The sequence below is a fragment of the Somniosus microcephalus genome, chromosome 1 (assembly GCF_052327205.1).
Source record: "Somniosus microcephalus isolate GS21.2 chromosome 1, FLI_Smic_1.0, whole genome shotgun sequence".
In the NCBI taxonomy this organism is placed as follows: Eukaryota; Metazoa; Chordata; class Chondrichthyes; order Squaliformes; family Somniosidae; genus Somniosus; species Somniosus microcephalus.
In genome coordinates, this window is record NC_140987.1 from 19,918,465 (window position 1) to 19,931,698 (window position 13,234).

Here is a 13,234-nt window from a genome sequence, read left to right on the forward strand (position 1 = left end):
TAACTGTTACGTCTTTTCTCATTTGAAGTTAGTTTTTAATATCGGTTTTAAAATACCACATTTTATCCGAGTGAGTATTGACAACGCGCGATTAAGGGTTTGGGCTTTGTACGGGGTTCGGGTATTGGGGGTGAGGGTTAGGGGTTAAGGGTATTGGGGCTGAGGGTTAAGGGTATTGGGGCTGAGGGTTAGGGGTTAAGGGTATTGGGGCTGAGTGCTGAGGGTTAGAGGTTAAGGGTATAGGGGCTGAGGGTTAAGGGTATTGGGGCTGAGGGTTAGGGGTTAAGGGTATTGGGGCTGAGGGTTAGGGGTTAAGGGTATTGGGGCTAAGGGTTAAGGGTATTAGGGCTGAGTGCTGAGGGTTAGGGGTTAAGGGTATTGGGGCTGAGGGTTAGGGGTTAAGGATATTGGGGCTGAGAGTTAGGGTTAAGGGTATTGGGGCTGAGGGTTAGGGGTTAAGGGTATTGGGGCTGAGTGCTGACGGTTAGGGGTTCAGGGTATTGGGGCTGAGAGCTGACGGTTAAGGGTATTGGGGCTGAGTGCTAAGGGTTAGGGGTTAAGGGTATAGGGGCTGAGGGTTAGGGGTTAAGGGTATTGGGGCTGAGTGCTAAGGGTTAGGGGTTAAGGGTACTGGGGCTGAGGGTTAGGGGTTAAGGGTATTGGGGCTGAGTGCTGAGGGTTAGGGGTTAAGGGTATTGGGGCAGAGGGTTAGGGGTAAAGGGTATTGGGGCTGAGAGTTAGGGGTTAAGGGTATTGGGGCTGAGTGGTGAGGGTTAGGGGTTATCAGGTATCTGTGGTTCTGGTTGGAGTTAGCAGTTGGGGTTAGAGTGTTTGGGCAAATTATTAGAACTGCTATTGCCAACCCGTTGTCAACAGCAGAAATGACGATTTGCGTCCTATATTAAAATATTTTATAAATCTGAATCCTGACATTTTTCTGTACTGACCGCTTTGTAAGAAGTACATTGAAAGCTAGTTTTATTTCATCTAACATGCCAGAGCTGTCAGGCCAATAACATCACTTGGAAAGATCAGTCTGTAAAATATGCTGTCAGTTCACTCCTGATGGAACTGTTGGGCTTTCAGCAGTATTTTTTAAATATTTAAATGGAAGTATATACCCGATGCTATTTATAAAAGCATATGTGGCTAACATGGTAATATGTACCGAGCTCAGCTGTTCTGATAACTAACCACCTTGGATTTCCAGCTTATAATTAATCAACGTTCCCCTTTCTATATGCTGAAGTTTAGACTATCTGGGTAGCTGATCTATTAAAGGTAATGTATAAAATCAGAATTTCCATTAACTTCAATTAAAATAAGCAATTGGCAAACCTGTACCCTATGCCTTTATTTATGAAGCCCAGGATCCCTTAAGCTTTTTTAACCGCTTTCTCAACCTGCCTTGCCACCTTCAACAATTTGTGCACACATATCCCCAGGTCTAATGTAACCCCACTATTCAAAAAAGGTGGTAGAGAGAAAACAGGGAATTACAGACCGGTAAGCCTGACATCGGTAGTGGGGAAAATGCTAGAGTCCATTATAAAAGATGTAATAGAGCACTTAGAAAACAGTGACAGGATAGGACAAAGTCAACATGGATTTACAAAAGGTAAATCGTGCTTGACTAATATACTGGAATTTTTTGAGGATGTAACTGGTAAAATAGATAAGGGAGAACCAGTGGATGTGGTGTATTTGGACTTTCAGAAGGCTTTTGATAAGGTCCCGCATAAGAGATTAGCGTGTAAAGTTAAGGCACATGGGATTGGGGGCAAGGTACTGACTTGGATAGAGAACTGGTTGGCAGACAGGAAGCAAAGAGTTGGAATAAACGGGTCTTTTTCCGAATGGCAGGCAGTGACGAGTGGGGTACCGCAGGAATCGGTCCCAGGACCCCAGCTATATATAGATATATTAATTATCTAGATGAGGGAACTAGATGTAATATCTCCAAGTTTGCCGAGAAACTCCAGTATGATTTGGACAGGTTGGGTGATTGGGCAGAAGAATGGCAGATGCAGTATAATGTGGATAAATGCGAGGTTATCCACTTTGGTGGCAAAAACAGGAAGGCAGATTATTATCTGAACGGCATTAGATTGGGAGAAGGGGAAGTGCAACGAGACCTGGGTGTCCTTGTGCACCAGTCGCTGAAGGTAAGCATGCAGGTGCAGCAGGCGGTTAAGAAGGCAAATGGTATGTTGGCCTTTGTAGCGAGAGGGTTTGAGTACAGGAACAAGGATGTCTTGCTGCAGTTGTACAGGGCCTTGGTGAGACCACACCTTGAGTATTGTGTGCAGTTTTGGTCACCTTATCTGAGGAAGGATGTTCTTGCCATGGAGGGAGTGCAGCGAAGATTCACCAGGCTGATACCTGGGATGGCAGGAATGACGTATGAGGAGAGATTGGGTTGATTGGGCTTGTACTCGCTGGAGTTTAGAAGAATGAGAGAGGATCTCATTGAAACTTATAAAATTCTAACAGGACTAGACAGATGAGATGCAGGAAGGATGTTCCCGATGGCGGGGGAGTCCAGAACCAGGGGTCACAGTCTAAAGATAAGGGGTAAGCCATTTAGGACAGAGATGAGGAGGAATTTCTTCACCCAGAGAGTGGTGAACCTGTGGAATTCTCTACCACAGAAGGCAGTAGAGGCCAATTCATTAAATACTAGCTGGAGTGCCCGGCGGTGCCGAGGCTTTTTCGAGGGCATGTTGTTGTTGGAAGAGAGAGAGAGCGCGACTGGGGGGAAGAGAGAGAGCGACTGGGGGGGGAAGAGAGAGAGCGACTGGGGGGGAAGAGAGAGAGCGACTGGGGGGAAGAGAGAGAGCGACTGGGGGGAAGAGAGAGAGCGACTGGGGGGAAGCGAGAGAGCGACTGGGGGGAAGCGAGAGAGCGACTGGGGGGAAGAGAGGGAGGGGAGGGGGGGAGGGGACGGCGGGGAGGAGGGGGGAGGAGGGCGGGGGGGGGCGGGGAGGGGAGAGGAGGGGGGGAGAGGAGGGGGGGAGAGAGACAGAGGGAAGGAGAGAGAGAGGGCGAGTGGCCCGCGGCCGCAAATGGAGCCAAGCCCCGAGAACAGGCGTGAGCTGGCTTGAGGCTGAGAGACGGCCACGCCCGGTTGCCGGGGTAACCCTTCCCCCCCCCCCCTTCCGAGCCCCCGTCCTCCCGAGCACCGGCCGCGTCGCCCCGCCCCGCACTCCACTCCCGAGAGCCCCGCTCTCCGAGCCCCGCCCGCCACGCAGTCCCGAGAGCCCCGCTCTCCGAGCCCCACCCCGCCCCGCTCCGCACTCCCGAGAGCCCCGCTCTCCGAGCCCCGCCCCCCCCGGCCGAGCCGGCTTGAAGGCCGCCAATTGCGGCTGTGCGAGACGGCCGGCAGGCCCGGTTGCCGGGGTAACCCTTCCCGCTCACCAAGCCCCGGCCGAGATCCGCACTCCCGAAAGCCCCCCCCCCCCCCACCGCCCGAGCCGAGCGCGGAACAGAGAGAGACGCCGCGTCTCAGCTGCTCCTGCTGCGCGCGCACCCTGACCCTCGTGGCTGACGCCGTTGCCCCGGGTAACGTGACACGGCGGCGGGGGGGGCGTGAGGAGCTCAGCAGAAGCCGTGGGAGAATTACCTAGGTCGGGCCTGGCTGGGCAAGAAACACCCAGGCTTTCAGGCCTAACAAAAACGGGGAAAGGTAGGAAAAAGAATCTTCAGGTTACAGAAAATATTAACAAATGAATGAAGTTTTTTTTAAAACAATTCAATAAATTCAATTTTATTTTGCTGGAAATGTATATTTGAAAAGAAAGACGCAGAAAGCAGGAAAAAGAATGGAAGCAAGATGGCGGCTACTCACCTCGGTTCAGAACGATAAGGCCCGCCCACACACGACCGTCAGGTGACCAAAGCGTAGGATTGGTCAATCGTCCCGTCACTCGACCGTAGGAGGGCCCGGCCGCACGCGGCAGCAACCCGGTGTACGATTGGTCGACCTTGAGGTCACTCTGTCGTTAATGAGCGGATAATGAGATGCTAATGAGCGGAATGTTGAAGGTTTTTCGGATACCGCGGGCGCGATTTTTGCCCGGCCGAAATGTAAATACGCTTAAGACCATTTTGGAAAGGTAAGCTTTCTTTCGACGTAACGCACGCGTAGGTACGCTCTATAACTTTCGAGCGCATAGCCGGACAAGCGCACACCCGAGGACAGACAGACAGATCGACCGATTTATATATATAGATATTCAAGAAGGAGTTAGATATATTTCTTAAGGCTAAAGGGATCAAGGGATATGGGGAGAAAGCAGGGACAGGGTACTGAATTTGGACGATCAGCCATGATCTCATTGAATGGCGGAGCAGGCTCGAGGGGCCGAATGGCCTACTCCCGCTCCTATCTTCTATGTTTCTATGTCTCTCTGTTCCTGCTCCCCCTTTAGAATTGTACCCTTTAGTTTCTATTGCCTCTCCTCGTTCTTCCTACCAAAATGTATCACTTTACACTTTTCTGCATTAAATTTAATCTGCCACGTGTTCGCCCATTTCACCAACCTGTCTATGTTCTCTTGAAGTCTATCCCTATCCTCCTCACTGTTCACTACACTTCCAAGTTTTGGACACGCCCACAAGTGAAAACATCTGAAGTGAGGTGAGAGTGACTGCCCTTGACATCAAGGCAGCATTTGACCGAGTGTGGCATCAAGGAGCCCCAGTAAAACTGAAGTCAATGGGAATTACAAGAGGATTTGAGTACAGGAGTGAAGAAGTCTTACTCCAATTATATAGGGCTTAGGTGAGACCACACCTGGAGTACTGTGTACAATTTTGCTCTCCTTACCTAAGGAAGGATATACTTGCCATAGAGGGAGTGCAACAAAGGTTCACCAGACTGATTCCTGGGATGGCGGGACTGTCGTATGAGAAACATAGAAGATAGGAGCAGGAGTAGGTCATTCGGCCCCTCGAGCCTGCTCCGCCATTTAAAAAAATATATATATATTCATTGATGGGATGTGGGCGTCGCTGGCTAGGCCTGCATTTAGTGTCCATCCTTAATAGCCCTTGAGAAGATGGTGGCGAGCCGCCTTCTTGAACCGCTGCAGTCCATATGGTGCAGGTACACCCACAATGTTGTTAGGAAGGGAGTTCCAGGATTTTGGCCCAGTGACAGTGAAGGAACGGCGATACAGGTCCAAGTCAGGATGGTGTGTGGCTTGGAGTGGAACTTGTAGGTGGTGATGTTCCCATGCGTCTGCTGCCCTTGTCCTTCTAAGTGGTAGAGGTCGCGGGTTTGGAAGGTGCTGTTGAAGGAGCTTTGGCGAGTTGCTGCAGTGCATCTTGTAGATGGTACACACTGCAGCCACAGTGCGCCGGTGGTGGAGGGAGTGAATGTTGAAGGTGGTGGATGGAGTGCCAATCAAGCGGGCTGCTTTATCCTGAATGGTGTCGAGCTTCTTGAGTGTTGTTGGAGCTGCACTCATCCAGGCAAGTGGAGAGTATTCCATCACACCCCTGACTTGTGCTTTGTAGATGGTGGAAAGGCTTTGGGGAGTCAGGAGGTGAGACACTCGCCGCAGAATTCCCAGCCTCTGGCCTGCTCTTGTAGCCACAGTATTTATATGGCTGGTCCAGTTCAGTTTCTGATCAATGGTAACCCCCAGGATGTTGATAGTGGGGGATTCAGCGATGGTAATGCCATTGAATGTCAAGGGGAGATGGTTAGAGTCTCGCTTGTTGGAGATGCTCATTGCCTGGCACTTGTGTGGTGCGAATGTTACTTGCCACTTGTCAGCCCAAGTCTGAATGTTGTCCAGGTCTTGCTGCATATGGACACAGACTGCGTCAGTATCTGATGAGTCTCGAATGGTGATCAATGGTGATCATCCAAATTCAGTACCCTGCCCCTGCTTTCTCCCCATATCCCTTGATCCCTTTTGCCTCAAGAAATATATCCAACTCCTTCTTGAATATATTTAATGAATTGGCCTCAACTGCCTTCTGTGGTAGAGAATTCCACAGGTTCACCACTCTTTGAGATTGAGTAAACTAGGCCTGTATTCTCTTAAATTCAGAAGAATGAGAGGGGATCTCATTGAAGCATACAAAATTATTACAGGGCTTGATAGGGTGGATGGTGGGAGAATGTTTCCCTTGGCTGGGGAGTCTAGAACCAGGGGTCGCAGCCTCAGGATAAAGGGTAGGCCATTCAGGACTGAGATGAGAAGAAATTTCTTCACACAGAGGATGGTGAATCTTTGGAATTCTCTACCCCAGAGGGCTGTGGAGGCTCAGTCATTGGGTATATTCAAAACAGAAGTTGATAGATTTCTGACTAGTAAAGGCATCACGGGATATGGCGATAGGGCCGGTGAATGGAGTTGAGGCAGAAGATCAGCCATGATCTCATTGGATGGCGGAACAGGCTCGAAGGGCCGAATGGCCTATTCCTGCTCCTATTTCTTATGTTCTTATCTTAATCAAGGGGAAAACTCTCCACTGGCTGGAGTCAGATCGAGCACAAAGGAAGATGGTTGTGGTTGTTGGAGGTCAATTATCTCAGCCCCAGGGCATCCCTGCAGGAGTTCCTCAGGGCAGTGTCCTCGGCCCAACCATCTTCAGCTGCTTCATCAACGACCTTCCCTCCATCAAAAGGTCAGAAATGGGGATGTTCACTGATGACTGCACAGTGATCAGTGCCATTCACAGCTCCTCAGATAATGAAGCAGTCTATGCCGGCATGCAACAAGACCTGGACAACATTCAGGCTTGGGCTGCTCTTTTGCTGCAATCAAGAGACAAAAAAAAACTAACTTAAAAAAAATACGTCAAATGAAACTTAACAATTGAATTAAAATGTGGTTACTGGGTGACCTGAATCAGTCATTCATGAAAGAAAGACTTATGAAATAATACTGAGCGGCCTACGGGTGGCGCTGTCCAGGGAGAGTATAAATACTCGGGCATGGGCCCAGCTTTCGCAGGACATTCTTAACAGGAACTAGTGAAGGACACAACTACACCTCCATGTTGTAAAACAGTTGATTAAAGCTTTGTTTAACGCTTAGACCAAGTGCCTAGTAGTTTTCTTACGTCACTGGGGTTGATGAAGCACTCCAGTCCATGCGGTGCCCAACGGTCGCGGAACACCTCGAGCGTGCCGGCAGACACCACGTACTCCATCTCCAGGGCCACCCGGGGCACGAACGTGACCGCGGAAGAGAGGCAAGCAGGCTTGGGCTGATAAGTGGCATGTAACATTCGCGCCACACGAGTGCCAGGCAATGACTATCTCCAACAAGCGAGAGTCTAACCACTGCCCCATGGCATTACCATCACCGAATCCCCCACCATCAACATCCTGGGGGGGTCACCATTGGCCAGAAACTTAACTGGACCAGCCACATAAATACTGTGGCAATAAGAGCAGGTCAGAGGCTGGGTATTCTGCGGCGAGTGTCTCACCTCCTGACTCCCCAAAGCCTTTCCACCATCTACAAGGCACAAGTCAGGAGAGTGATGCAATACGATAGCAAAATACTGCGGATGCTGGAAATCCGAAATAACAACAGAAAACGCTGGAAAAACTCAGCAGGCCAGGCAACATCCGTGGAGAGAGAAAGAGAGTCAACGTTTCAGGTTCTTCACAACTGAGAAAAAAGCAGGAAATGAAACCGATTAAAAGTGATGGAATACCCTCCACTTGCCTGGGTGAGTGCAGCTCCAACAACACTCAAGAAGCTCGACACCATCCAGGACAAAGCAGCCCACTTGATTGGCACCCCATCCACCACCTTAAACATTCACTCCCTCCACCACCGGCGCTCCGTGGCTGCAGTGTGTACCATCTCTTCTTCTTCTTAGGCAGTCACTCAGAACCAAGGATGACTTGCTTCCACACTAAAAATGAGTTCTCAGTTGACTGATGAGTCCAATGCGGGACCTACAGTCTGTGTCACAGGTGGGGCAGACGGTGGTTGAAGGGGCGGGTGGGGTGCTTGGGTTGACGTGCGCTCCTTCTGCAGCTTGCGCTTGGCTTCCACTTGCTCCCGAAGAGACTCGAGGTGTTCGGCGCCTTCCCGGATGCTTCTCCTCCATTTTATGCGGTCCTGGGCCAGGGATTCCCAGGTGTCGGTGGGGATGTTGCACTTTTTCAAGGAGGCTTTGAGGGTGTCCTTGAAGCATTTCCTCTGCCCACCTGTGGCTCTCTTGCCGTGTTGGAGCTCCGAGTAGAGCGCTTGTTTTGGGAGTCTCTTACCGGGCATGCGGACAATGTGGCCCGTCCATCGGAGCTGATCGAGCGTGGTCAAAGCTTCGATGCTGGGGATGTTGACCTGAGCGAGAACACTTGATATTGGTGCGCCTATCCTGCCAATGGATTTGCAGGATCTTGCAGAGGCAGCGTTGGTGGTACCGCTTCAGTGCTTTGAGGTGCCTGCTGTACATGGTCCATGTCTCTGAGGCATACAGTGGGGTGGGTCAATGGTGCTGATTATGGAGACCTTGAATACAGACCAGACGCTGCGGACACTCTGTGTCTCTGAATCACTGGGAGTCGCCAGGTTGGTTGTGAGGCGCAGGTTGAATTGGGCTTTCTTAGTGGGGTCTTTGAGTGCTCCCGCGTTGATTTTCCTGCGGCATTGCTTCTGTTCCCACCGCTGTTTTGGGGCTATGTTGATGGAGATGACAGAGCAGATTAGGCGGTGGTCTGTCCAGCAGTCGTCAGCTCCTGTCATGGCGCGGGTGATGTGGCAGTCATTGCGGTCCCTCGCTCAGATGATGACGTAGTCCAGCAGATGCCAATGCTTGGAGCGAGGGTGTTGCCACGAAGCCTTGTACTTGTCTCTCTGCCGGAACAAGGCGTTGGTTATGACAAGGCCATGTTCCAAGCATTTCGTCAGGAGGAGGGTACCGTTGGAGTTGGCTTTCCCTACCCCCTCTCTGCCAATCACACCTTCCCAGAGGTCTGTGTCCTTTCCAACTCTGGCGTTAAAGTCGCCAAGGAGGATCATCTTGTCACCCGTTGGGACTCAGGACAGGGATTGTTCGAGGCTGGAGTAGAATTTCTCTTTGGTCTCATCTGTGGCGTCCAGTGTTGGGGCGTACGCACTGATGACCGTAGCGCACTGGTTCCAGGCAAGGGTGAGCCGTAGAGTCATGAGGCGTTCGTTTATTCTGCAAGGGGAGTCTCTGAGACGTTCAACTAGCTCATTTTTATGGCGAAGCCTACCCCATGGAGGCGGCGTTCTTCTTCGGGTTTGCCTTTCCAGAAGAAGGTGTAACCACCGCCTTGCTCCTTGAGCTGGCCTTCCCCTGCCCGCCGGATCTCACTTAGGGCGGCAATGTCTATGTCAAAACGTCTGAGCTCCCGGGCAACGATAGCAGTACGGCGTTCCGGTCTGTCGCTGTTGGGGTTGGCCATGAGGGTCCTGACCTTCCAGGTCCCGAACTTCATTTTAAAGGGTGGAAGATACCTGTGCATGAATTCTTTTAACGCGGGATGGCTGTTGCACACCAGCTACCACACGGGCTTGACAGAGCAAGGTCTTGGTCCAATGGCAAGGGGATCCAAGATGATTGGAGACCAGGCTCTGCTACAACGGCCTAGCACACACACACAAACATACTGCTACTGTCCTCCTCCCTCCTTCCCGCAGGTCCTGTCTGCCTGGGTTTCATAGGCTGCAGTGTAGTCCTCCCGACCCCGCTGCTGGTCCATGCTGCGCCACTCCTGGGCCCCGACCCCGCTGCTGGTCCACGCTGCGCCACTCCTGGGCCTCGACCTCGCTGCTGGGCTCGTCCTCGCCCCTGGACCTCGTCCTCGCCCCTGGGTCCCGACCTCGCTCCTGGGCCCTGTCCTCACTCCTGGGTCCCGACCTCCTTATAGTGTGTCTCCTTCCAGTGAGTGTGTCCCGCAGTGTCTCCTTCCAGCGAGTGTGTCCCGCGGTGTCTCCTTCCAGCGAGTGTGTCCCGCGGTGTCTCCTTCCAGCGAGTGTGTCCCGCGGTGTCTCCTTCCAGCGAGTGTGTCCCGCGGTGTTTCCTTCCAGCGAGTGTGTCCCGCGGTGTTTCCTTCCAGCGAGTGTGTCCCGCGGCGTCTCCTTCCAGCGAGTGTGTCCCGCGGTGTCTCCTTCCAGCGAGTGTGTCCTGCGGTGTCTCCTTCCAGCGAGTGTGTCCCGCGGTGTCTCCTTCCAGTGAGTGTGTCCCGCGGTGTCTCCTTCTAGTGAGTGTGACCCGCGGTGTGTCTCTTTCCAGTGAGTGTGTCCCGCGGTGTGTCTCCTTCCAGTGAACGTGTCCCGCGGTGTCTCCTTCCAGTGAATATGTCCTCCTTCCAGTGCACTACAGCAATTTGCCAAGGCTTCTTCGGCAGCACCTCCCAAACCCATGACCTCTTCCACCTAGAAGGACAAGGGCAGCAGGCGGATAGGAACACCACCACCTCCAAGTTCCCCTCCAAGTCACACACCATCCTGACTTAGATATATATCACCGATCCTTCATCGTCGCTAGGTCAAAGTCCTGGAACTCCCTACCTAACAGCACTGTGGGAGTACCTTCACCACACGGACTGCAGCGGTTCAATAAGGCGGCTCACCACCACCTTCGAGGGCAACTCGGGATGGGCAATAAATGATGGCTTGCCAGCGACGCCCACATCCCATAAATGATTTTTTTTTTTTAATCTTCACATCTACCCCGTCGAACTCTTTCATAATTTGAAAGATCAGGTCACCTCTTTTCTAGAGAAAAGCGCCCCAGTTTATTCTGTCTTTCTTGATAGATGTACTCAGTTCTGATATCACCCTTGTAAATCTTTTTTGCACTTTCTCCAGTGTTTCAATATCCTTTTTGTAATATGGAGACCAGAACTGTGCTCAGTACTCCAAGTGTCATCTAACCAAAGTTTAACATAACTTTTAAAGAATTCTATGCAATGTAAAGTGGTTTGGTACATTGGCCGTGTTCTCTGGATTAATATAAAGCGAGACGCTTACGATGTTTAAAGCTGTGCATTTTTGAATGATGTGACCTATGTCGCCTCAGAAAAGTTCATTGAAAGGTCGCAAAGTAAAATGCCATGGCACTGCAAGCGATTATTTTCCTTTCGCGATTTTTAGCAATAGTCAGTTTCAAGCTGATTTAGTATACTCCTACATATAGAGAGAATAATAAATAACAACAGAAAATGCTGGAAAAACTCAGCAGGCCAGGCAACATCCGTGGAGAGAGAAATAGAGTCAACGTTTCAGGTCGAAACCCTTCATCAGGACTGAGGAAGGGTTTCGACCTGAAACGTTGACTCTATTTCTCTCTGCACGGATGTTGCCTGGCCTGTTGAGTTTTTCCAGCATTTTCTGTTGTTATTTCGGATTTCCAGCATCCGCAGTATTTTGCTATCGTACTAGAGAAAATAATAGTTATCATTTCAAAACAGGGATTCAGAGGTAGAAGATCAGCCATGATCTTTGTGGTCTTTCAACTTGCATCAAGACCACAATTCAAAGAGTTTACAAGCATCCGATAGATGATGTTTGTGTTAAAACTGCACCAGCATTCTTTGTGTGAACAATGAATTTGAAAAGGGATCACTGTTAAGTCCGTGAATGATTGAGACACGGACTAGCAGGAGTGAAAACAAACAGATCTTTACTGGTGGAAGTCCAAAACGAAACTAAACAACAGAGGCTCTCTAGCACCTTTTATACAGGGGTGGTCACTGCCGGTACTGCAGTCTGAGACCAGTTATTCTCTTAAAGGTACATACACAACAATTCCTCCCCTTTTAGATAAACAGTACATAACATTCATTTAACAACTAAATGATAACTAGTTACAATCACAATTACTGTTGCTAGATACATTGGTTAAGTTTAAGCAATTATAAGTTCAGTCTTTGAGGAGGCTTCCTGATTCTGTCTGGATAACGCCTCTTTGGGGTATCAGGTTCTTCTGGCAATGTTGAGTCGGGATCAATGTCGTTGTTTGGTTCATCTGCTTCCAATATTACCGGTTCTGCGGTAGCTGCAATTGGAACGTCGATTTCATTACCAGGTGTATCAGATCGTGGTGTGGAGTTGACGTTTTCCCGTGACTCTAGAATCTGGTCAGCATGGCGTCTTACAATGCTCTCCCCAACGTCCATGGTATACATGAGAGGTCCTTGTCGTGTACAAATCGTTCCTGGCTGCCATTTCTCAGTGCGGTAGTCCCGGGCCAAAACTGGTTGACCTATCTTAAAACTCCTGGTCGGCCTTTCATTCATATTCTGAAACTGCCTGTTCTCCACATCTCTTCAGATGTTTGGCTTAACCAAATCCAAGCATCATCGTAGTCTTCGATTGAAGAACATCATGGCTGGAGTTTGGTTGGTAACCGCATGTGTCGCATTCCGGTAGGCAAACAAGAAGTTGTCCACCTTGTGTTGTAGGGGTATATCTTCATTACACATTGCCTTGATAGCCTTCTTGAATGTTTGGACAAACCTCTCGGCCAATCCATTAGTGGCTGGATGATATGGGGCAGATGTGTAATGCTTAACACCATTGTTCTTTAAGAACCTCCGGAACTCTTCAGACACAAACTGTGGTCCATTGTCAGAGCAAATCTGTTCAGGCAGCCCATTCCTGGCGAATATGGTTCGTAAAACTGTGATAGTTTTTTCCGTGGTGGTTGAGGACATTTTTATTACCTCTGGCCACTTTGAATGTGCATCCACCGCAATTAAAAACATCGAGTCCATGAAGGGACCAGCAAAATCAATGTGCACCCTTTGCCATGGAGATGAGGGCCACTCCCATGGATGTAGAGGAGCTTGTGGTGGGGCGTTTTGGACCTTCTGGCATCCTGCACAGCTCTTGGTCATCTCTTCGATTTCTCTATCGATTCCCGGCCACCACACAAACGTTCTGGCTAAACTCTTCATTTTTACCCCACCCAGATGACCCTCATGAAGCTCATTGAGCACTCTGTCAACTTAGGTGGAATTACTACTCTGGATCCACACATCAAGGTTCCTCTGCACACTGACAGCTGTTCTCTTCTCGGCGAGAATGCTGGCAGCAGTGGTTCGCCATGTGCTGGCCATCCCTTCACCGTTAAATCATAGACCCGTGATAGTGTCGGGTCATTCCGTGTTTCCTTTTCTATGTTTGCATTCGTCACAGGGAGACATTCGACTATGGTCGAGTGGAATAACTCCATTGGATCCACTGCAAGGTCTTCTTCTTCCACCGTCGGCAACGGTAGACGT

General features: G+C 50.3%; 1 protein-coding gene across 4 annotated transcripts in view; it reads left to right on the forward strand.

Annotated features, from left to right (window-relative positions):
• Positions 1 to 13,234, forward strand: part of cfap99 (cilia and flagella associated protein 99) — a 218,573-nt gene that overhangs the window by 181 nt on the left and 205,158 nt on the right. The window lies entirely within an intron of this gene.